This window comes from Stegostoma tigrinum, chromosome 3, assembly GCF_030684315.1.
Source record: "Stegostoma tigrinum isolate sSteTig4 chromosome 3, sSteTig4.hap1, whole genome shotgun sequence".
NCBI classification, from domain to species: domain Eukaryota; kingdom Metazoa; phylum Chordata; class Chondrichthyes; order Orectolobiformes; family Stegostomatidae; genus Stegostoma; species Stegostoma tigrinum.
Window position 1 is genome coordinate 78,218,000 of NC_081356.1, and position 26,668 is coordinate 78,244,667.

General features: G+C 40.3%; 1 long non-coding RNA gene across 1 annotated transcript in view; it reads left to right on the top strand.

The window, feature by feature from the left end:
• LOC125451305 (uncharacterized) overlaps nt 1-21,078 on the top strand; it is a 32,848-nt gene extending 11,770 nt beyond the window's left edge. The window contains exon 3 of the long non-coding RNA XR_007247269.2: nt 19,473-21,078. This is a non-coding gene — a long non-coding RNA (uncharacterized LOC125451305). The remainder of the gene's footprint in view (nt 1-19,472) is intronic.
• Nucleotides 21,079-26,668: the final 5,590 nt, after the last annotated feature.

The window sequence follows — 26,668 nt, forward strand, 5'->3', positions numbered from 1 at the left end:
AAGGGTCTAAAGTTGTGATAACTAAGTATGATGATGACTCAAAAGTAGGTAGTAAAGTGAGCTGTGAAAAGGACATTAGGAAACTATGAAGGCATACAAATACGTTAAGTGAGCGGACAAAGATCTGGCAAATAATGTACAATGTAGGAAAGTGTGAAATTGACCCTTTGGCAAAAGGAATAAGAGGAAGCATATTATTTAAATGCTGAAAAGTTGCAGAGCTCTGAGATGCAAGACATCTGGTTGTTCCAGTGCATGAATCACAGAAGGTTAATGTGTAGGTACCACAAGTAATCAGGAAGGCTAATAGAATGTTATGGTTTATTGTGACGGGCATTGAATGCAAGGGCAGTGAAATTATGGTTGAATTATACTGGACATCAGTGTGACTACATCTGAAGTACTTTGTACTGTTTTGGTTACTGCACTAATGGATGGATGTGAATACCTTGGGAGTGTAGTGGTAATAACAAGGTCAGCCAGGTAGACCTCATAGATGTAAACAGGAGTGTCAGAGGTTCTGTTCACGCCGAAAGCTGGCTCTGAGGAAGTTGGATCACATCAGGGACTTACCAAGTTTAAATAAAGGGTGAATTAGTGACAGGATACCAGTCTCTGTGAAGTTATTTCAGTGGTGATCTGGCATCAATGCCATTATTTTGAAGTTTAACTCATTTAATCCTGCCATTGAAGATTGGGCCCATATGTGAAAAGAATGTGTTATCCTTTCTGGACAAATGACTTTGGGGCAGATGAAAAGCAACAAGTAATTCTCCTGTTAGCTTGTGAACCTGCAGCTTTTGCAGTTATTAGGAGCCTAACTTTTCCCGAGGCACCGTATTTTGTGTATGTTTTCTATCTTCATTAGCTATTTTGCAAAATAATGTGACAACATATTCTTTTGTCTTTTTTTTATTAGTCACATTGAGAAACTATTTAAGTTTCACATCCATATAAAAGAATAACATGAAAAAAACTGAGAAAATAATATTCTGTTTCAATATTTATGTATCCTTGAATCTTGTTAGAATAGCCTATTACTGATATTCAAGAATACTATTTTGATGCAATGAATTTTAGAAAGAATCTTAGTAACTTAGTCTCTGGTGCAGTAGTTTGACCGTGGCTGAGTTTGGAACCTGACTCCCTGCACAACATGTTAGTAATTGCTCTTCAGCAGAGTTACAGAGAAGCCACTTATCAGCCCACCTTATCTAATTAAGAACAACGGGCAGGATGACACACCTATCCTGTCAAAGGATGGATTTTTAATTAAAGGAGCGACATGATATAAAAACAAATGCTCACTATCCCTGGATTTTACATGCTGCAGCAAACACGTAAATCGATGCTGTGAGATCTGAGGGATAGTGAGATGAGATCTCCCAAAGACAGTGACCAAGGGAGTCAGCAACAGAAAAGTGCATTGTCTAACTGGGAGATCCAGGATGACATGATGGTGGGAAAAGTGCATGTCATGACACATTCAATCCCAATTTCTATATTCTGACTTATCCAGCTTTCTCCTGTTCTGCATGCCTCAGGTCAACCCAATCTGTTTAGTAATTTCCTGGCAGATACCGCATTCTCCCATCTGAGCAAACAACGCTGATACTCATCTCTAGCTTATTGTCCATCAACACCCATCCTTCATAATCATGCTTTATAAATGTTTACGTTCCCTCCTTTTCACAAGCCACCCTAATTGCTGACATCCCTCTGTTTTACCTCCTTGGAGGAGAAAACAGCACATAACTTGGAGAGAGACAAAGAGCCAGTTGTGAAGTTGGGTTGTCTAGTGGGAAGAGGTTTGGGAATTGGGGCAGGTTCATTGTGACGCTCTTCACTGTAGCTACCCTTGCCAGTGTTTATCCACCTGCTTCACTCTCCATGAATTCTTGTTCCAGGTAGCTGCAAAGTGCTCTGTAATATGGCACTGATGCTCAGATATGTTGAGAGAACTGATTGACTGTCTGTCTTAATCATTCTTCCCTCCCAGACAAACTTTAAGGGAAGTAAGTGAGAATATTCCCAAAGCTGTATTTCTTCCAAGTGTAATCTTCCAAGGTTCTCTCAATTCAAGAGCTGTATCACTCATTGAATAAATGAATATGCTACTCCACAATCTGAGTGATAGAGTCCTTCATAAGAGACTGTTAGTTAAAGTTTAGAAACTGAAAACAAAATTATTGACTTGTTTAGAAATTGGCTGAGCAACAGGAGATTATAGGATATGGATAATGAGATGCACAATGTTCTGTAAAAATCTGTGTGGGCACTTCAACTACTCACCATAATCATAACCAACTTAGATGATAGGAGAAGAAGCCACTTATCCAAATTTGCCATTGAGGTAAAGACAGATGAGATTGTAGCAATAGAATGGTTAAGTGAATGGCTAAAACTGTGGTGAATGGATATAAAGTAAGCTGTTATGAGCTGCCAGGACAAAAATCTTGCATGCTGTATTTTTTTTTATTGAACTGGTGATAAAAATGGATTTCTGCAGCAAGTACTTCATTGTAGAGGTCATGAATATGGCATGTCAGGAGGAACATTAGTACAACATCAAATTTCTAGCCCAAACATTCCCATTCTAATACTACAAAAAATTGTAACAATATCAAGTTACACTGTGTGCCACCCTTGTTACCCACTATGAACGCAACTGCTGTCATGAATCAACAGTTAGTTATTTGCATCAGTCTACACGCATGCTTTGCCAACAACTCTTCATATTGGAGATAATGGGAACCGAAACGTCAGCTTTTGTGCTCCTGAGATGCTGCTTGGCCTGCTGTGTTCATCCAGCTTCACATTTTATTAACTCTTCATATTGCACTGGTTTCATTATAGAATGCATGCACATTGTCATTGACTGTTCCTCTCCGTAGCAGTCCTTCTCTGGGAAGTGTCATTCATACATCATTTGGTGTCACTGTACCTGTTGTTGTTCCAATTCCACTATAGGGTACTGTCGACCTTTGTAACCGATGGTAGATCTGTGTTTTGTGCAAATAGTAAGTTCACAACTTCGTAACTGATTGCCTGCAATGCAGAAACAGGCTCACCAGTTGTGTGTATGTGATAGTACATTTGGCCATTCACTTACACCACCCACAATGGATTTGATAACTGCTCTGTACAAGTCCCAAGTTGCCAGTTGGCTGTCTTTTGTTGAAAGGATTAAAGGTTTCTTCTCCCATTGTCTCTCTAAAGATCATCTTGAACAATGCTTTCGCCATCCTGTCAAAAGTAAATTAGGCTTTCAGCTATTTCATCTTGACTTTGTCACTCAGACCTGTAAATACGCTTTGATTCAATAGCTATTTTGCTATTGGAAATATAGATTGAATGCAGTGTGAATAGTATTTATACTGGACTACTTTCCATGCCTTCAGCTGACATGTCTCTCCACTGAAAGACTTTGTAAAAGCAAAGTAATGCCAACACTGGAAATTGAAATCAAAGCAGAATGCGCTGTAAAGCACAACAGTTCTAGCAGCATCTATGAAGAGAGAAAAAGAGAGGTAGTGTTTGAATCAGTATCTCTCTTCTTAGGAACTCAAGAGGACTGAAAATTGTTACTTTTCATGCTGTTGACAGAGGTTGGGGGAGGACCAAGTGGAACAGATTGTGAAGGTACTCAGAGAAAAGACAAGGGCAGTGACAATGATGAGAAAGAAGGGAAAGATGTAAAATAAATGAAAATGTGAGAAGGACTTGCAAGGATTCCATTGTATGTTCCCAGAGTCTCTATCACTGCTGTACCTGTTCCAATGATGTCACCTTCCACCAGGATGTCTTTGACATGTCCTCCTTTTTCATCAACTGAGGATATCTTCTCACTGTGGTTGACAGGATCCTCAAATGTGTCTAGTGCATCTCTCACAATTCTGCCCACACCCCTTCCTTCCCCTCCTACAATAGGGGTTTTGTTGTCCTCAGTTTTCAGCCCACGGTCTCTATAATGAAAAGATCATCTTTGATCATTTATATGGCCTCCAGCAAGATATCACCATCAAACACATCTTTGCTTTCCCTAAGCTGCCAGCATTCCACGGGACCATTCCTTCTGTGACACCTTGGTAAACTCTTTCATAACTCCTAACATTTCCTCACATCCCATTGCATATTCTCATGTAAACACGGAAGGTGTAACAATTGCCCATTTATCTTCTCCCTTCTCATTACCCAAGGCTCCAAACACAGTTTCCAGGAGAAGCAGTGTTTTACTTGTGTTGATACTTTGGCTTTAAGAGGTACATTTTGTCCTTTTGTTATGAAGAAACGTTGGGACAGAGATGTTGAGGGGTGTGTTCCAAGCCACTAAACAACCTGCAAAGCCTTGTTTTTTTTTTCAAAGTTAGAATAGCAGAAGCAACATGAATGGGTGAAGTCAGGCTCCCACAGAACTAAGGTTTTAGTTTAATTTCAGCAGTTGCTGGTGTTTTTTAAGTGGATGTGAAAGCAACTTCATTTTTCTCTGTAATAGCAAAAGGCTGAAGTTCTGTCTCTACCAGAATTTTCTCTTGATAATCTTTTCTCCTGGACTTGAGAAACATTGCATGTGAGACAGTCTATTTACTGAATTTGTCTTTAGCAAGGGTGTGTTTATGGGGTCTTACTATTTCGGAACAGTTGCTGTTTAGTCATTAGAGAATCTATAATTCTGTTAAGTTATCCAATTGAGTTAAAATTAGATCAATTCTTTCTTTTGTTTGAATTTTAACTGTGGAATAGAATAAAGTATGTTTTGCTTGTAGCCAAGTAGTGTAACCAATTGAATTACATCTCTTACACTTAGCTGTAAATAAGAAAAGTTAGGGTCTGGGCTATCTCTTTGATATATTTGAAGGGGTTCAGTCTGGTTCATTACATTGAAGGAAGCACAAGTGTTATCTGCTATATTTGCTATAGAGAAATCAAGGTGTAGAGCTGGATGAACACAGCAGGCCAAGCAGCATCAGAGGAGCAGGAAGGCTGACGTTTTGGGCCTAGGCCCTGCTTCAGAAATGGAGGAGGGGAAGGAGGTTCTGAAATAAATAGGGAGGGAGGGGGAGGCGGTTAGAAGATGGATAGAGGAGAAGATAGGTGGAGTGGAGACCAACAGGTCAAAGAGGCAGGGATGGAGCCAGTAAAGGTGAGTGTAGGTGGGGAGGTAGGGAGGAGATAGGTCAGTCCAGGAAGGATGGACAGGTCAAGGGGACAGGATGAGGTTAGTAGGTAGGAGATGGGGGTGGGGCTTGAGGTCAAGGAGGGGATTAAGTGGGAGGAAGGACAGGCTAGGGAGGTGGGGGGGCAAGCCCGGCTGATTTAGGGATGTGGTAGGGGGAGAAGAGATTTTGAAGCTTGTGAAATCCACATTGATACCATTGGCTGCAGTGTTCCCAATCGGAATATGAGTTGCTGTTCCTGCAACCTTCGGGTGGCATCATTGTGGCACTGCAGTAGGCCCAGGATGGACATGTCATCTAAGGAATGGGAGGGGGGAGTTGAAATGGTTCGCAACTGGGAGGTGCAGTTGTTTAGTGCTGTATTTGCTGCTCATGATGGAGTCTCTTTTACACAAGCAATATCAAACACAAACTGCATGAATAATTTGCAGAACACCACGACTCTTAGCATAGAAATGACTGTGACCTTTCAGTTGCTGCCATTTCAATAAACCTCCTTGCTTCTGTGTTAACATTTCCATCCTGGGCTGGCTACATTGTTACAATAAAGTTCAAAGCAAGCTGAAGGAACTACACTTTATTTCCCAGTTATGCACATGCAGCCTGAGTTCCACAACTTCAGAGTATGAACTCTGTGCTCCACCTTTCTTTCAGCGCCCAACCTTCCCCAGGCATATCTTGTTTGCATTTTGGATAATGGGAACTGCAGATGCTGGAGAATTCCAAGATAATAAAATGTGAGGCTGGATGAACACAGCAGGCCAAGCAGCATCTCAGGAGCACAAAAGCTGACGTTTCGGGCCTAGACCCTTCATCAGAGAGGGGGATGGGGAGAGGGAACTGGAATAAATAGGGAGAGAGGGGGAGGCAAACCGAAGATGGAGAGTAAAGAAGATAGGTGGAGAGAGTACAGGTGGGGAGGTAGGGAGGGGATAGGTCAGTCCAGGGAAGACGGACAGGTCAAGGAGGTGGGATGAGGTTAGTAGGTAGATGGGGGTGCGGCTTGGGGTGGGAGGAAGGGATGGGTGAGAGGAAGAACCGGTTAGGGAGGCAGAGACAGGTTGGACTGGTTTTGGGATGCAGTGGGTGGGGGGGAAGAGCTGGGCTGGTTGTGTGGTGCAGTGGGGGGAGGGGACGAACTGGGCTGGTTTAGGGATGCAGTAGGGGAAGGGGAGATTTTGAAACTGGTGAAGTCCACATTGATACCATATGGCTGCAGAGTTCCCAGGCGGAATATGAGTTGCTGTTCCTGCAACCTTCGGGTGGCATCATTGTGGCACTGCAGGAGGCCCATGATGGACATGTCATCTAGAGAATGGGAGGGGGAGTGGAAATGGTTTGCGACTGGGAGGTGCAGTTGTTTGTTGCGAACTGAGCGGAGGTGTTCTGCAAAGTGGTCCCCAAGCCTCCGCTTAGTTTCCCCAATGTAGAGGAAGCCACACCGGGTACAATGGATGCAGTATACCACATTGGCAGATGTGCAGGTGAACCTCTGCTTAATGTGGAATGTCATCTTGGGGCCTGGGATAGGGGTGAGGGAGGAGGTGTGGGGGCAAGTGTAGCATTTCCTCCGGTTGCAGGGGAAGGTGTCGGGTGTGGTGGTGTTGGAGGGCAGTGTGGAGCGAACAAGGGAGTCACGGAGAGAGTGGTCTCTCCGGAAAGCAGACAGGGGTGGGGATGGAAAAATGTCTTGGGTGGTTGGGTCGGATTGTAAATGGCGGAAGTGTCGGAGGATGATGCGTTGTATCCGGAGGTTGGTAGGGTGGTGTGTGAGAATGAGGGGGATCCTCTTAGGGTGGTTGTGGCGGGGGCGGGGTGTGAGGGATGTGTTGCGGGAAATACGGGAGACGCGGTCAAGGGCGTTCTCGATCACTGTGGGGGGAAAGTTGCGGTCCTTAAAGAACTTGGACATCTGGGATGTGCGGGAGTGGAATGTCTTATCGTGGGAGCAGATGCGGCGGAGGCGGAGGAATTGGGAATGGGGATGGAATTTTTGCAGGAGGGTGGGTGGGAGGAGGTGTATTCTAGGTAGCTGTGGGAGTCGGTGGGCTTGAAATGGACATCAGTTACAAGCTGGTTGCCTGAGATGGAGCCTGAGAGGCCATTTTCCAGTAACCTACAGTTCTGCAGAAGGGTCATACGTGTTTCAAAACAGTTGCTCAGCTTCTCCCTCCACAGATGCTACCAGACCCGCTGACTTTGTCCCACACTTTGATTTTGTTTATAAGCGTTTTCTTGTGTATGGGCTGGATTTGGGTGAATTCTCTAGGATTCCTTCTGGTTTTCACTGCTTTCTCAGCCTTTCCATTGGATCAGGAACAGCATGAACATGATGCCTGGTCTTCCAATCTTTTAGAAGGCAGCTGAACTTTTTACTTGTGGTGTCCCGCAGGGTTCAGTGTTGGGGCCACAGCTGTTCACTTTATATATTAACGATCTTGATGAAGGGACTGGGGGCATTCTGGCGAAGTTTGCCAATGATACGAAGTTAGGTGGACAGGCAGTTAGTACTGAGGTGTTGGGGCGGGGGTGGGGGGAGGCTGCAGAGGGATTTAGACAGTTTAGGAGAGTGGCCGAGGAAATGGCTGATGAAGTTCAACGTGAGCAATTGCGAGGTCTTGCACTTTGGGAAAAAGAATACAGTCATGGACTATTTTCTAAATGGTGAGAAAATTCATAAAGCTGAAGTACAAAGGGATCTGGGAGTGTTGGTCCAGGATTTTCTAAAGGTTAATTTGCAGGTAGAGACCGTGATTAAGAAAGCAAATGTAATGTTGTCATTATCGCAAGAGGGTTGGAATATAAAAGCAGTGATGTGCTTCTGAGACTTTATAAAGCTCTAGTTAGGCCCCATTTAGAATACGGTATCTAATTTTGGGCCCCACACCTCAGGAAGGACATACTGGCTCTGGAGCGTGTCCAGCGGAGATTTACACGGATGATCCCTGGAATGGTAGGTTTAACATATGATGAACGGCTGAGGATCCTGGGATTGTATTCATTAGGGCTTAGAAGGTTGAGGGGAGATCTAATAGAAACTTAAGATAATGTATGGCTTAGAAGGGGTGGACGCTGGGAAGTTGTTTCCATTAGGTGGGGAGACTAAGACCTGTGGGCACAGAGGGATAAATTTAAAACGGAAATGAGGAGACATTTCTTCCCCCAGAGTGTGGTGGGCTTGTGGAATTCATTGCCACGGAGTGCAGTGGAGGCCGAGACGTTAAATGCTTTCAAGGCAGAGATTGATAAATTCTTGATCTCGCAAGGAATTAAGGGCTACATGGAGAGTGCAGGCAAGTGGAGTTGAAATGCCCATCAGCCATGATTAAATGGCAGAGTAGAATCGATGGGCTGAATGGCCTTACTTCCATTCTTATGTCTTAAGGCCTAAGGCCTTGTGTTTGTTTGCCCAGTGCCCTCAACAAACGTGCTGTTGCTCCTGTGCCTGACTATGCTTTTGTGCTAAGCCACAAAGCGCCAACGCAATACGGTGCTCTCCTCCCTGGGGCTGAGCTGGTACCTGGTCTCTGCAAGTCCTCCAAGTACCAGCAACCTGGGCTATTTCTCTCTTGGCAAACTGCAGAGACATAGCTCACCTGTAGGCACTAGCAACGTGACTCAAAACAAAATAAAGTTTCAGTTCGGGCATGTTCTTTTCAGGAGGAGCCAGCAGCAAGGTGCCAGAGGGAGGAGCAGATCCAGGGAAGATTTAAAATCGAGTGCAGGGCATGATTTCAGGTTAGTCATGTTCCTTTCAGGAGGAACCAGCAATCACCCAATCCAGGGAAGCATCTGCTGATGTCGGGGGTGGGGGGTGGGTGGTGGGAGTGCGGAAAAGAGCATGGTTTCCGATTGTTCAGTGCATGTCAGTGCAAGTCTATGTTAACACTGCAGTACAGCATAAGTGTGATGCAGTCTTTCTGAAGGGTTACTCCCGTTAGTTCATCTTCTGGTTAGTGCATGGACTTTAGATTTTGAGTAATTTGGGGCGTGCTACCTGTTAGAGAATAATAACTGTAATTTTTAGGTAGCTAATGAAAATTGACCTCATATTCTAACAGCCCTCAGAGCATTAGTCATGTCAGTTGGTGGGCTTTTGTGTTCTGCCTGCATGATATAGTCAATCATGGGCACAGAGAGCTTCCCTAATAATTACATCTGCAGGATGTGTACCCAATTTCAGCTGCCTTGCACACAAAAAGCACAGCTTCAGCAGCAGTTGGAGACACAAAAGAGCACATAAATGGTGGGGAGCATCATAAATAGAAGTCATAGAAATTACGTTGCACGCAAGGTACTGGAAGATACATGGGTAACTTTGGATAGGGCAGGCAGTAAGTGTAGGAGTCTTTGCAGCTGTCCCCCAGTCAAACAAGTATTCTACTTTGCATACTGAAGAGTGGGTGGCACATCAGGTTGACAGCAGCAGCCAGAGCTGTGCCACCACAGTGGGTCCTGCTGTGCAGCTGATTGCTGCTAAGTTTCAGTCATTTGTCTGTTTCATGTAGGTCCAGACGAAAAAGAGTTCTATGTATAATCATTCCATTTCCACCAACACCCGTGATGCAAGCCCTGGCTGCATTAGTTGTTCCAAGCCCATTCTCACTGGTATCACAGAGTGACTTCATCAGTTGTATGCCATTGTATTTCAGCACTGGAGTTCTTTTGTGCTGCTAAGATGCTGCTTGGCCTGCTGTGTTCATCCAGCTCCACACTTTGTTATCTCGGATTCTCCAGCATCTGCAGTTCTGATTATCACCTACCACTACTAGTTGTTCGATTTTAGTGAACATTGCTTCTTGCTCTGTCACACAATATTACTACATGTCCATACCACTGTCTGGTGTAATGGTTCACGCTGACAACAAATTGGACGAGAACTTTGTGAACAAGTTGACAAATCCAACAAATCATTACATTTCTTTTATGTCCCTGGATTGCTGCAGTGCAGCTACAGGTCTTAATTTATTTGGGATATAGGCAAAAACCTTTTTCTGTATGTACATGGCCTACGTATGTGACATTGAGCATCTTTAAATGCAATCTTTCCTTATTTAGCTTCAGGTTCATCTGGTGAATTTTGTCAAGCAGTCGCAATGGAGTTTCATTGTGGTCAGCAGTAGTTTCTTGCATCATCACTGCAACCATGAGCTAGTTAATTACACATGATAACTTCTACTCTGGAAAGGTCGCTAACCATCTCAAGCTGTCTGCATGGATACCCCTCCACCCATTGAAATGATAGAAGACATGCACAACCATATGTACTTCCTAAACAATTTTCAGAATGTAATTGGAAAGCTGCTGCTTTCATCCAGCTTCACTTTGCCACAACCATTCTTCATGTTCAGGTTGGTGAAGATTTTTGCAAGTTGTTGCAAAATCCCTTTGCTGTTTTACATAGAATAGTGAGATCTCTTCAGAGCTTCATTTATATCATTTTGATTGATTTATACTCTAAACTTTCAAGATGTTGCACCACTACCATGCTGCAAATTCATTCTGTAAGACTTGTTCTTTCCTTGCTCACTTCCTTTTTGTCAAGCACTTCTTTCTTCACCTTTAGGCTGTCCTTCTGGGCATTTGGGGTTTCCTCTGCAGACATTAACTTGGTCTTGTCTCATCTACATTGCAATGATATCCCTTTCTGGAACACATCATAACCCCATAAACATAATTTTGTAATCTTCTAGAATCTGTTTCATGGTGAATTTTGCCAGAAAAGCTCAGCAGGTCTGGCAGCATCTGTGAAGAAAAATCAGAATTAACGTTTCCAGTCCAGTGACCTTTCTTCAGAACTAATAGCAGCTCGGAAAATGTTGGTTTAAATTAGATTAGATTTATTTGTACATGTAATCCGTATAGAAATAATTAAGCCCAACAAGAAGTGCATAAAATCGCCATTCACTGGCACTGACTTGGTTACAAAAAAAACAGAATTAAAAGATTTAACAGAGCAAAAAGATAAGCAAGAACAAAAAATGTCCAGATTTCAGAGTCCCAAGTCCCATCTCCACACAAGGATACCCAGGGGGCCACAGCCTCTCCGGCCCACCCGTGCCACTGAACCAGCCCAATCTTGATCTGCAGCTGTAACTCCAGACCGCACTGGATCCACTGTTGCTGCAGGACGCCGTCTATGCTTTCAGCTCCTGCCATGTGGTTCCTGATCACGACCCAACTCCTTCTCAATTCCTTAGGTAGATAGTTAAATGGGTGGGGGTGGTGGCGCAGTGGTATATAGAATCACAGCAGAGAGGAGAGAGGTGAAGTAGAGAAAATGGAAGGAAATAGAAAAGGACCTGGCGAGCAGATTGGAGCAACTTACTCTGCCACCATTTTACCGGAAGACTAACAACATTTTTTCTATTGTTAGCCATTCACAGCCAGAGTGTTATCTACTCCTTTCTCTATCCAACTGTTCTTCTCTCTTTGGGATCTCTCCCCACCTCCTACCACCCTATCTTCTGCATAAAAACTGACATTTTCCTAGTTACCATTATTTTTGAGGAAGGGTCACTGGACCCGAAACGTTAGCTGTTTTCTCTTCAGATGCTACCAGACCTGCTGAGCTTTTCTAGCAACTTCTGTTTTGTACCTGATTTACAGCTTATTTAGATTTTGCTTTTTAGTCCATGGTGAATTGTGCCCTGTAACAATGTTGCAAACCTCTTTTGTCTCATTTGGGGTTACCAGTCCAAACATTGGCTTTGCTTGGGCCGAAGTTAGTGGATTTTACTTGCTGCCCATGAACAGGAATAGCAGATTTGCATTCTTAGACGGAGACCAATTTGTTCTCACAAAACAGGGATAGTACCACATTTAGCCTCAACCTTACTTTCAAAGGCTTCATTTTTGGATCACTATATTCAGGCACTTTCCACAAGACTGAAGATCATGATGTTTCAGTTTTGGGCTCCATATCTAAGGAAAGCAGGAAAAGTGCTGGCCTTGGAGGGTGTCCAGGGGAGGTTTAAAAGAATAATCTCAGGGATGATGGGCTTGTTGTATCAGGAGTAGTTGAAGACTCAGCCTGTATTTGAAGAAGCTTGGAAGGATGGGGGATCTCATTGAAACTTACAGAATACCAAGGAGTCTGGATAAAGTGCTCATGCAGGAGATGGTTCCAACCGTAGGAGAGACTCAGACCTGAGCACACAGTCTCGGAGTGAAGGGATGATCCTTTAGAACTGAGATGAGGAGGAATATCTTCAACCAGAGATTAGTTAATCTTGGGATTTATTGCTTCAGATGCCAATTCAGTGAGTATATTTAAGACAGAGATAGATAGGTTCTTGACTAATAACAGGGTCAAAGATTATGGAGAGGAAGCTGGAGGACCTGTTCCTGTCCTCCCACATTAACACTACAGTCAAGAAAGCACAGCAATACCCCTACTTCAAGAGGCTAAGGAAATTCACATACCCACAAAGACTAAAATTTTTAAAGGATACACCATCCTAGAAAGCATCCTATCCAAATGCATTGCAGCATGGTGTGGCAACTGCTCTCCCCAAGATCAAAAGAAACCACAAAGAATCTCAAACACTGACCAGCCCATCACGCAAACTAGCCTCCAATCCATTGAGTTCACCTATACTCCCCATTGCAACAGGAAAGCAACCAACTAGAACAAATACCTTTCTTAGGGTGATTATACTCTCTTCCAACCTTCTCAGGTGTATCGACTTTGATTCCAACATATGCAGTTGTTGCTATGCCCCTTCCTGATGCTCCTTCTCAGTGGAGGTCTTGAATCTTGAGCCCAAGTCCCTTTAGGGCTTATTCTCCTGGTCATGCTTGCAATGGAAAGCAGTCGAGATTCTATCTCAACAACTTTTGTTGTAGTATCATGACTCGTCTTGCCTCCTAGTCCACCACCATTTGACCCAATATTTCCTCATGTCTCATTGTTATATTTTGTTTCATAATGATTATGGGAAGTGTCTTAGGATGATATATTTGTAACACATTTTAACATAACGTAACTTGATTTCTCAGCCCCAGTCTTTCACTTTCTTTAGGTGATCACGTCACAATAATCAGCATAAATCAAGTAATCACTATTGATTGAGGTAGAAAATCAGACATGTAACCAATCTTTAGTTAGGTTTTAATTAATTTTATTCTTATTCATAAGTTAAGGTACACTATCAAAATAAGTAATAATAGTCTGAGCTTTCAGTTACTGCACTCAACTATTAAACTAAGTTTCTTCACAGTTGACCATCCAAAAAATGTTTCATTGCACAGTTAAAGGATTTTAAAACTGAGAGGCATTGTCCACTTTTTTTTCTTTTCGCCTTAGGTCACAATATTCAGGTCAGCTGCATGAAATGAACTAGTGAAGAATAATGAAACAAGCTGTTCAGAAGCAAAATATTTAAGGCCACACAACTGTAATAAACTATCAGTTCTGAAGCAGAGTCATGCAGAACTCATAGCATTAACTGTTTCTCTCTTCACAGATGCTACTGGCCCTGCTGAGGTTTCTCCCGTGTTTTCTATGTATATTTCAGTACTTTGATTTGCTCAGTATCACTTCCCTGGTAGCTGTAATTTTATTCAGTTCCTGCCCCCACACCCACTTCCATTTTCAAATTTACAATTGGTTCTGAAATGTTATTTGTATTCTCTATAATGAAGATCGATGCAAGATACCAAAAAAGGTAGAATCATCCCCATGGGGAGAACTGCCATTTTTGGTATGGCCATTTAAAAATAATTATCAATCTATCTATAAAGAACTGGTCAATCATTTCACTCACTTCACCAGAAAGAGTGCAGTGTAACAATGCACTCTCTTTACATGGAAGCCAAAATCAAATTTCTGATTTTCTCATTGCAGCCTCCTAGAGATTTAACTAGTTCTAAGCAGCTCCTCAGCTGATATCAGCAATAAATATATCACTGAGGTGTTCCTTTTTACAGGAATCCCAGTTAGAGCTGGATGCTAATCTTGAAATATCAGTGCTTCATACAATTGTTTACCAGCTTGTTACACAAAATGTTAAGGTCATTTAGTGATTTACATGCAGAGAGGTTGCATCTCTGTTCTTCATCAACTATTTTCGATTTTCAGGTATGCAGAGAAAAGTAAATTCATTATCACAAAAGCGTTATCTGGGTTACAATAAAGACAAACTCTGTTTTGGAATCTTTAGATGATTGATAAATAAATAATCTTTTGAAGTAAGAATATGTTCATGATTAATATACCTTCTGTTCTTATGGTAACTAACACCCACCACAAGCTTTAAATCATTATTCATTTTGTATATCAGACTGAATACAATTTTACAATTCAGATTCAGTTTCTTTCATCTACTGAGCATCACTGAAAATATAAACAGACGTAAGCTAATGGCATTATCAGGCTTCAAGAGACTTGTGAAAATCTCTTCAGGATCTTGAGTGAAGAATCTCACAGTGACAGACCAATGAAGAATTAATAGAATAATTTAATATTAACAACATACTGAATGGAATCAAAAGGGAAGAGATAATTTGAAAGAGGTTGGGAACAAAATTTAAAATGCAATAATGTGTTACCTAAGAATTAATGCGCCAATGTTTTACAGTCTAATTCTTACTATCAGAGAATAAAAGGCACAAAAGATTGATATTGCATCCAAGCCTTTGCTTATGAACTTGAATTTAGCAAATTAAATATCTAATTGGTACAGTTCAAAATAAAAAACAAAAGCTGGAAGAAAAAATTGAGCTCAGGCTCCATTGGAAGCTAAACCAAAGAAAATTGCAAATTATTTATTGCTAGGAATGATAGCTAGCCCCTTTTAGATTCCAAGTGTTGGTGCATGAGTGTAGGGGAGCAAGTTTTTAAGTAAATTTTTCAAATTAAAAAGAAACTGTAATTGTACATAAATGCCTGTTTTAAGTATCGCACGTGAGATAACCTGGTTTGATTTGACATTCATTGTAGGCACCCAACAATTTGCAATTGCTTGCATCTAATTTTGCCATTGGAAGAGTATAGTTAGCACTTTGCATATGTGTAAATTATAAAAAACATTTTTTAAAATCCCTCTGTCCATGACATTATTCTATTTTTAAATTTTGTATCACATGTATAGTTCACTTCATTCCCCTACCATCTCTCTCTCAGTCCCAATCCAAACAAGCTATAGCTGAAAGAGTCTCCCTGCATAACAATATGCAACTGGATTAAACAGTTTGCAGAACAGATCTACCACAACAAATCAGCCCTCACCTCCCTTATACACCATCTACAAACCCTGCTGATTTTTCATTATTTTTATTTGATTTTCTGATCAGTTTTAATTCAGAGCTGTCAACTGAGCCAAAAAATTTCCTTTGGATTATGGGCAGAAGCGAATGTTTGAAAAAAAAGGGAAGAAGCAAACTGTCTTTTGTTCTTGAGTAAAGTTCTTGGAAGTTAATTGCAGGTTTGTTCTTGGTCAAAAAATGTTCTAGAAATGCTTGAGCATTGGGGAAGTGCAATGTATTTAAAAGGATAGCAGATGTTGGCAGAAAGTGAGGCCTGCACCTGGGAACTGGTTCCAACAAGTCTGGAAGAGACCTTATTCTCCAGCAGCTGGCAGATATTAAAATGGTGACTGGGATTGCATGGAGAGTCAGCTGGTCCATCAGGGAGTTTGAACTGGGCTTTAGACTATGTTTTCTGTGAGAAAGAGTTTGGTTGTGATGCTACAGCATGAAGACTTGAAAGTTCATTGTTCAACCTCCTGATATCAGCTACTGGAAGTTCAGAAAATAGAAATTACATTCTACGTATCACTGACTTCCTTTGAGTGACCTGATTTGATTTTTTGAAGAAAATGTCAATCAAGGAATCATATATATGTCTCTGAAATGTTTTAAAAACAGTTCATATTACGGAAGCGAAAACAAGGCGTAGAGCTGGATGAACACAGCATCCCAAGCAGCATTAGAGGAGCAGGAAAGCTGTCATTTTGGGTCTAGACCCTTCTTCAGAAATGGAAGAGGAGGTTCGGGAGGTCTTAGAGAATATAAAAGGTAGATAAATCTCAGGACTTGATCTGATGTATCCCAGAACATTGTGGAAAGTAAGGGAAGAAATTGCAAGACCCTTTGCAGCAATATTTGTATAATCTGTAACTATGGATGAGGTGCCTGGTGACTGGAGGATGGCTAATGTTCGGCCTCTGTTTGATGAAGATTGTCAGGAGAATCTAAGGAACTATAGATCTATGCGTCTGAATTTGATTGTTGGTAAATTGTTGGAGATTATTACAAAAGATTGGATTTATGGACATTTAAAGAGGCAAAACTTGATTAGGGATAGTCAGCATGGTTTAATGTGAGGAAAATAGTTTCTCACAAGCTTGAGTTTTTTTGAGGCAGTTACCAAAAAATTGATGAGGACAGAACAGTAGACAGTTTCTTTGGATTTTAGTAAAGCCTTTGACAAGGTTCCACTCAGTAGACTAATTGGTAAAGTTAGGTCACATGGGATTCAGGGTGAACTTGCCAATCGGATACATAATTGGCTTAACAGCAGGAGACAGAGTGGTGGTGGAGCGTTGCTTTTTAAACTTCGGGCCTGTGACCAGTGATGTTCCACAGGGATCAATGGTGGGTCTTCTTTTGTCTGTTGTTTATACGAATGATTTAGGTGAAATACAGAATGCACGGTTAGTAAATTTGCAGGCAACACCAAAACTGATGGCATAGCAGACAGTGAAGATTTTCTAAGATTACAAAACAACCCTGATCAAAAGGGTCAATGGGCTGAAAAATGGCAGATGGAAATCTATCTGGATAAATGAGAGGCCTTACATTTTGGTGCAAACAAGGGTAGGGCTTATCCAATTAATGGTAGGGCCTTGGGTAGTGTTGTAGAACTGTGGGATCTAGGCATTCAGGCACATAATTCTTTGAAGTTTGCATCACTTATAGACAGGGTAGTTTAGAGCCATTTGGCATGCTTGCCGTCATTGCTTGGGCCTTTGAGTAACTGAGTTGCAAAGTCATGTTGCTGTTGTACAAGTTACTGCTGAGTCCTGTTCTGGAATACTGTTTCCAGTTCTGGTCACCCAGTTATAGGAAGGATAATATTAAGCTGGAGATGGTTCAGAAGAAATTTACCAGGATGTTGTTGCATATGCAAAGTTTGAGTTATACGGGAAGGCTGAATAGGCTGGGACTTGTCCCACAGGAGTGGAGGCGGTTGAGAAGCAACCATATAGAATTTATAAAATAATGAGGGGTATAAATAGAGTTAATGAATAGGTAACAAGGTGTAGAGCTGGATGAACACAGCTGGCCATGCAACAGAGGAGCAGGAAGGCTGATGTTTCAGGCCTAGACCCTTCTTCCGATATGGGGGAGGGGAAGGGGGTTCTGAAATAAATAGGTAGAGAGGGGGAGGTGGATAGAAGATGGATAGAGGAGAAGATAGGTGGAGAGGAGACAGACAGGTCAAAGAGGCAGGGATGGAGCCAGTAAAGGTGAGTGTAGATGGGGAGGTAGGGTGGGGATAGGTCAGTCCAGGGAGGACGGACAGGTCAAGGGGGCGGGATGAGGTTAGTAGGTAGGAGATGGGGTGGGGCTCGAGGTGGGATGAGAGTATAGGTGGGAGGAAGGACAGGTTAGGGAGGTGGGGACTAGCTGGGCTGGTTCCGGGTTGCTTGGCCTGCTGTGTTCATCCAATTCTACACTGTTATCTCAGATTCTCCAGCATCTGTAGTTCCTACTATCTCTATTAATGAATAGCCAGTTGTCTTTTCCAAAAGTTGTGGGATTTCAAGACAATGGGGCACATTAAGGTGAGAGGAGAAAGATTTAAAAAGACATTGGGCAGGCAATTTTTTTTTAAAACAGGTTGATTCATGTGTGGAATGAACCTCCTGAAGATGTGGTGAAAGTGAGTACAATTGCAACATTTAAAAACACTTGGAAAAGTACATGAATCAGAAAGATTTGGAAGGATACGGGCCAGGAGCAGGCAGGTGGGATTATGTTTGGCATGGGCTAGTTTCCATGCTGTGACTGACTTTATTGTTCTGAATATTGCACTGTAAAAGCCACTTAAGTTTTCTAATCAGTTTTCTTTTATTTATCTCTTAACATGTTTGCCTTTGTGTGAATAGGGCTGAAAATAAATGTTACGGTGCTTAAACATACACATCAATTAGATTACTTTGTTGTTTAATTTTATTCTATTGAATTTATTGTACTGTTAATAAATTACAAAGTCTTATTTTTTAACCTTCAAGCCAGTGTTAAGAATTGATTATTCACAGAGTCTGGGATTGTTTTTCTGAAAAGTTGGTTGAGAATGATTGGAATCAATTTTGAGGGTCTTTAAAGGTTTGAATTTTACTGAGTTGTGGATACTGTGGTAGAAAAGGTTAATTTGGTTTGGCTGCCTGTCTCCATGTTGGAACAATACACAGAGGGCAGCAAAAGTTGACATTGCACTTTGAATGACACACAAACAATTACAAAGTGTGAATGAGAGAATAAGTCTCTCATATTTTGCAAGAAAACTTTTTGGAAGAAAGGGAATAGAATTAATTTTATTTACTTAATGGGCAAAAAGAATGTATTGTCCAAAGACATAAAAATCATCATTTAAAAAACATTACGCTCTATTGTTCATTCTTTGAATCTTGACTTTGCTGGATTAAGACGACTGCAACAGATCACAAGATTTGCAAGTTGGCTACAACGTTAACAACTTCCCATCGTAATTGCAATGATAAAGCTAAGCATATCATCCAGGTAGAATTTCTCACCTATTAATTGTATGGAATCAGCAAGAGAAACAAGACAACAATAGCAATGCTGAGAGAGCTGTTACAGACATGACAAGCAAACATTTAACAATTCTGTGAATTAGTCTCTGGGGAAAAAAAGGCAATTTCCTTGCTAATCCTCCAGAAGCGCTAACAGCTCCATCAACTCCTAAAGTGAGCAATGGATTTTGACCAGAGGCATTCAGGCTTGCCTCATTAATGTAGGATGTGATCTTATTGAAAGATGTAGGATTCTCAAGGGGCATATCAGGGTAAATGCTGAGAGAATGTTCCCATTATGGAAGAATCTAAGACCACAGGACAGTCTCAGAATAAAGGAGCACAAATTTCTTCTGTCAGAGGAGCCCTGGATCGGCCATGATCCTGTTGAATGATGGAGCAGGTTTGAGGGACTGAACAGCCTATTCCTGTCCCTATTTCTTATGGTGACATACTCATCATGGATACTGTCACCTGACTAGATCTCTTTTACAAGATCTAATTTCTGAACCCTTTCTTTGTTTACTTTCAGAATTAGAACTGGAAACAACAAGCAGCATTCCTGGATGACATTTAAGCCTGCCTCAAGTTCACACCTCCTTGAAATCCTGTTTTGGAAATGTCTGGTATTCACCTTCAAAGATGATGGATTCCACAACCTGACATAACTTTTATGCTGAACAATCTCCAACTTTAACAGAATTTGGTATGACCATACTGGCATCCATCTGAACATGCCTGTGCTTTTCACCTGAGTGATAGAATTGTCAATGGATTCTGATTCACATGACTTAATATCTAAACTTTAGTTTTAAACTATGCCTTGTTGTATAATGTTTTATTTTCCTTTTTCTTTCTTGTGTGTGCAAAGTCACAAAGGCCAACATGGGTTTGAATGTGTGAATAAATAAGACTCCTGAATTAGACAGAGGAGACATTGTTAAATTAAGGTCACTCAAAAATGAAGTTTAAAAGCACACCACAGCCTATCTGAAAAGTTAACCACTCTTATGGACAGAATGCAAGGAGCAGATAAGAGTTCAATTTGTCCTTGTCTGTAATACAATGAATAATTTATTATACTGCATTATGAACTTTACTCCGTCCATTTAATTGCCTAAGGGAATTTTTATATATACACATGTGCTAGTCTAAAAATATTGGTATAGGAATTTATCCTACGAAGTAACTGTTCATTACCACTAATGATGTTATGGTCGCAATTTTTGGCAGATTTTAAATGGGCATCTTTAATTTTTTTTACATCTTATGTAATACATTTGACAATTCACCTCATTGTATTCATTCACTATAACAAAATCAGACCTTACTCCTTTTATACAGAATATTGTTCAGTTTGTTTTCTTCACAATACCTCAATGTAATCTTTATGTCAAGTCACACCTTACAACTGAGGCATATTCATGGTAAAGGAAAGCATACGCTGGATTGGGATCTGAAAGGGGCTTTACACCTGGAGGCAACTGGCTAAGGTACTGAAAGAGTTTATTGCATCTATGTTTATGAAAGAAGAAAATGCCACCCCAGTCATAAAGTGAAAGGAGACAAGTGAGATAGTGGATGGACTAAAATTTGAGGAAAAAGTAGGAGCACTAAACAATCTGGCTATAATTATAGTTAATAAGTCATCAAGACAAGATGAAATGTGTCTAGGGAACAGAAGAGAAGGGTGGAAGTATGGAAATACTGATCATAACCAAGTGTTCTCTTTGGGTACAGGGTTATGCCAGAGGGCTGGGAAATTGTTCAAATGGTGTAAAGATTACCTGAGGGACAACACTTCCATTGTGGTGATGGGAAAACTCTTAGAAATGATAAATTAGGGCAAAACAAACTTGTTTGAACGAATGTAGATTAGTTAAGGAAAACCAGCATGGATTTGTACAGGGAAAATCATGTTTAACTATTTTGCTCAATATTTTGATGAGGTCACAGAGGATGATGATTATGATACTGCTGGTATGACGTAGGTAGATCTCCAGAAGGGATTTGATATAATAATGTATAGCAGCTCTGTTGGTAAAGTTAGAGCTCATGGAATAAAACGAACACAGAACAAAAATGCTGGAGAAATTCATCATGTCCAGAAGCTTCTATAGAGAGAGAATCGGGGTGCGTTGAGAGTCTGGTATAATTCTTCAAAGAAGCTGTGCCTACACTGATTTGAGTGGCACGCTCAGACCAGACTGGCACGGCACCATGGCATTCACTGCTGGTCCTGAGAAAGGAGGATGTTCCAACTCTGCATCATCCTATCCAGCAAGGCCTCCAGATCCTTACATGAAAAGTGGAGAGACAAACTTCCTTTGTCCAACATGTCAGGGGCAACTGGCAGGAACTCAGTAGGGCAACTCTGGACTCGCAGTGTTTCTCCAGGTACGCAATGGCCTATTGAAGATGGCATTCATGTCAGGATGATAGTCAATGTTGGGGACTTCTCAGCAGTGGCAAGTTGTTCCAGGAACAATGCATAGGAAGATGAAGAATTAGGTGAGACAGATGCCATAGACCTGGGTGGATCATTAATGAGGAGAAAACTCGCTGGGTTTCACAGCAAAAAATCTTCTAAAGAACTAAATGCAACCAGTCCTTAGCCCAAAAAAACCATAATTCAGCCCCACAAAGGATTATCCATGTACATGAAAACTCATCCAGCTAATTTTTATTTAAAGAGAGCACAAATGTCTATATTTCTGTATTAATTGTTTAATTATATGTAGGATATAGGCATTTTTAAAATTCTGCCTTAAGATGTGGACATTGCTGGTTAAACCAGCATTTATTGCACATCCTTAACTACCCCTTAGATTTTCTTTGTCCTCTGATGATAGACACGAACTAAAACTGTTTTTGCATTGAGATGTATGCTTGTAACTTGTAGCTTTGTAAATGCAAAGATGTGTAAAAGATTTGCTCAGATTTCTTCCTTCAGTAGCAGCTTTCTGCAATAGAAGGTGTAGATATGGGGATCAGCAAGTTAAAAATGGATGACCCACACCCAATGTCCAACAGGAAGACAGCTCTTACAACTCCTGTGAACACGAGCAAATATTGCAATTTACATGGAGCATAGCACTATTGCACAAGGGATCATTTGTAATGAGAAATTAAAAGTAGAGGACAATACAGCTGGGGGGGGTAATTAAATGTTCTGCAGATCCAGGAGCATTATCTAATTGTTATTGGCCTCATGAGTAGCTACAAAAAGCTGTTCATATTCTCCTAACAGAATGTCTTTTTGTTCTATCTATGTTGGTGCTACTCATGTGGGAATTGACTAGATGTTTCCCTTCCCAATCCAACTTTTTTCCCCAGACAAGAGTTTTTGGGACACAAAGAAAAACATTCACAACCTTTGATCGATCTTCATAACTGGAGTTACTCATTCCTGGAACTATTCTTCCAAACCATTTCTGCACTCTTCCCAAATCATTCACATATTTCCTATAATGTGGCACCCACTACTGTAAACAATATTCCATCTGAGATGTAACAAGTGTCTTTTGGAATGAAAACGGAAGTTGCTGGAAAAGCTCAGCAGGCCTGGCAACATCTGTAGAAAAAATTCAGTTAACTTCTTGGGCCCAGTGGCCCTTCCTCAGAACAGAATCTTTTGCAAGCTCAACATCACCTCCTTACTCTTGTATTCTGTGCCCATATTAATAAAGCCAAAAACACTATGCTTAATAATTCCCCACTCCATCTGTCCTGCCACTTTCAATGATCTGTGATCATGTACACTAGGGTCCCTCTGATTTTGAGCTCTTTAGATTTGCAACCCCATTTTATATTGTCTTTTATTGTTATTCCAAGCAAATTGTGTCACCTCAAGCATCTGCATTCAACCTCATCTGCCAATTCCACCAACTTGTCAATGTCCTATCAGAATTCCATATTGTTCTCCTCACCGTTTGAATTCTTCCAATTAAAGTATTCTACAAACTTGGAAATTGTCCTGTGCACATGAAGAGCCAGATCAGTAATATATATCAAGAAAAGCAAAGGTCCCAATACTGACCTTTGGAGATCTCCACTTAGAATCTTTCTCTAGCCCAAAAAATCCATTGACCACCACTTTGTTTCCTATCACTCAGCTGATTTTGTATCCATGTTGCTAGTGTTCTTTTTATATAATGACCAATATCGTTCTTGAAGAGTCTATTGTATGGTAGTATCAATCTATTTCTTGGTAATTCATGTGTATATCAACAGCATGACACTCATCAACCCTTTGTTTTATCTCTTCAACATGTTTTGTTACTTCTTTGGGAGCCAATGTTGGAAATGATCACTAGAGCGTGATAAGAAAAGAATAACATACAAATAGGAGTGCTCCAGAAATTATGGTCAGAATAATGAAAGATGGTTAAAAATTAAAGATCCATTACCTGAATGCATATAGCATTCATTGCAAGATGGATTCATTACAAGACCTTTCCTGAAGGGCCTGGGCCTGAAACGTCAGCTTTCCTCCTCTAATGCTGCTTGGCCTGTGTTCATCCAGCTCCACACCTTATTATCTCTTCATTACAAGATTGTTAGATGGCTAGCACACAGAAATAAGTGGGTATGAAACAATAGCCATTAGAGAAACATGTTTGCAAAGTGGCTAAAGGTGGAAACTGAATATTTAAGGGTATTTGTTGGGTTAAATGGATAAGAAAGCAAGAAAAAATGGTTGGGGTAGCTCTGTTAATGAAGGATTAGATCAGTACTGTTGTCAGAGATGGTCTTGGTTCAGAAGATCAAAGTGTAGAATTCGTTTGGGTAGAGATAGGAAATTAGCATGGAAGTCACTGTTAGACTAGACTAGTTTTGAGATTCCTTAACAGTAGTTACACTGAGCATGAAAAATTAAGAAATAATCAGGATTTGTAGACAACTTTCACCTTAATATATACTAGAGAAATACGATTAGTAAAAAAAGCCTTGACAAAAGTTAGTGCAGTATATTCAGAATGATTTCTTAGAACAATATGTTGTGACACCAAACAGGGATCAGTTATTTTGGACCTGTTAATCTGAAACAAGAAGAAAGGATTCATTCATCACCTCTAAAAGAGTGATCAAATATCATAAGTTCCATTTTTGGAAAACTATGTTTGAATTTAGTGTCTTAAAACTGAAGTCAAGTAAAACAGTATGAAGAAAGGTTGGGAAATTGGTTAAAAGATGACAGATAAGTATTGACAGACATTTCAGATGTTACATAACTCTCAATAAAAGGTATATTTCATTAAGAAACAAAGCTCCATGTAAATGATGAACCACCTTCACTAATTCAGGAAGCTGTCAAATTAAGAAAAGCACAAGGTGTCTCAACGACTAATTGTAGGCTGGAAGACTTGGAAAGTTTTAGAATTCCCCACATTGATGAATTTGCACTGCCAACTTGTGTATATTGAGTCTTTACTATTCTCTGGTAATTATGTAAATAAGACATTGTAATTATCCCAACTGACAAAGATATAAATCAGATCGCAGGGTGAATCCTAGCTTGAAAGAGCCTAACTATTTTTATCCATGGAATTCAGTTACTGAACACATTCACAAGAGTCGGTCAGTGTGCTTTTATCACAAAGAGCAAGGTATTTATCGTATTGCGCCCATAGGTGCTAGTGAGTTGAGAACACTTGTAGCTCAGGTTGAGGTTCTGGATGAGAGTTTGCTCACTGAGCTGGAAGGTTTGTTTTCAGACGTTTCGTCACCATTCTAGGTAACATTATCAGTGAGCCTCCAGTGAAGCAGGAAACCTAAACAAATAAATAGGACATAACACCAGCACTTCACCGGAGGCTCATTGATGATGTTATCTAGAATGTGATGAAACGTCTGAAAACAAACCTTCCAGCTCAGTGAGCAATCTCACATCCAGAAGGTATTTATTAAATAAAGAAAATATTAATTATATTATGCTTGACAAAACAGTTGGAAAGATTTCCTTACAAATGCTAAAAAGGATTTAAAAACTTTACAACTTACACTACTCACTTTATCCCTGCAACATCCTTACACACAAAATACCCAGCAAAGATTTGCCATTTTCTCCACACCAAAGTTTCTTATTCAAGCTGCCATAGCTGCAATTACTTTCCTTTTGGAGGAGAAGTTTTGCACATCGCACACACTGATTCCGTGTGCGCATGTTTGAATTTTTGCCACTCCACAACAGCATAACTTTTCTTTTTGCTATTGTTAATGCATTAAACTGTTAACCTCTGTCTTCTGAGGTTGTAAAATATCATTAAAAGTCCAAATGAACAAAGACAACACTTCTTGGTGTCAAAAACACAAGAATTATTCTAAAAATTGAAACTAATATTAAGCCTTCCACTTACAAAGACACAAAATGCAAGATATAATTTATAATTAAAGTTATACATTATTCCTAACAATATTCAATTATAATTTCCCATATAATAACTTTGAATACCTTAAAGACTAAAATAAAAGCAAATATTGTTTCCATCTGTATTCATTCTACATCACATAACTACATCTGTTGCAAACTGACATTGTTTCAATGTGATTTTAATATCTGTTCAAAGGCTGATGTGCTCAAAGAGTTAATTCGTCCCAATTTCCGAAATCCTCCCTTACTTTCTTTAAAAAATACCTGAGCAATTATCTTCTCAACAAGGTCACCTCTGTGGTACAAAGAGAAAACTCAAAACTGAAGGATATGAGCTCTAACTTCTTCAGTCACAACAGAAAAAAAGCACAACATCTCATTAGATCAATCATTTAGAATTACTGAATAATTTATTAAACAGATGGAGACTTTTTATTAGCCAATAAGATGAGAAAATGTGCATAGTAGTCATACATTGTCAGCTGCACGCTAAACAGTCCCTTGGTAAAAGTGAACTCATTTTAGCAATTACATTAAGGTCTCTCTTATTCTTTGGAAGAAAAAATCTAATGCATCTATAAATATAAACAATTAGTTATTACCTAGGAGTTCAGTGTTTATCTGCATATATCAGTGGCAATGACAATAATTTGAAGCACATTGTTAAAACAATTATATATTGAACATTTCAGTTACTTAGGTAACCACCAGGCTTTTCTCTGAAAGCCCTTTATCACCTTAACTTTAATTGGAAAACATGTAAACTATTGGCTGAAGTTGAGTGATATGAGCATGCACAATAAATTAATTTTAATTTGGTGAATCCTGACTGAGCTGCTCTAAAACTGGGTGAAGCATGCAACTTTAGCAGATTCTTTTGTTTAATACTCAAGGTAAGAGTTAGGTCGATTTACACTTTGGAGGAAGGAATGGTTGTCTAGGTGGAACATAAAACAATATTTTTCACTGTATCTCAGTACCTTTGACAATTATCAAATAAATCTGACTATCTCCTCCGTGTGATATGATTTACCTAGATAGAATGCAAAACAATATTTTTCACTGTATCTCAATACACATGAAAATAATCAAATCAAATCTGATCAATTAGCTCCTCCTAGTGGTCAAAGAATTCCTTCTACAGTCACAGCTCCTCAGGGGTCACCACAGATATGGCTTTCATAGCAAATTCATGAAAAGTATCAACAGCCCAAATGGCTGTATGCAGAATTTTTCAACCTCACGAAAGTCTTTGACTCTGTCAATCCCAACAGCCATTAGAATAAACCTTTCAATTTTGGCTGTAGTCAAATTTGTCACATCTTCTGCCTACCCCATATGACATATACACCATG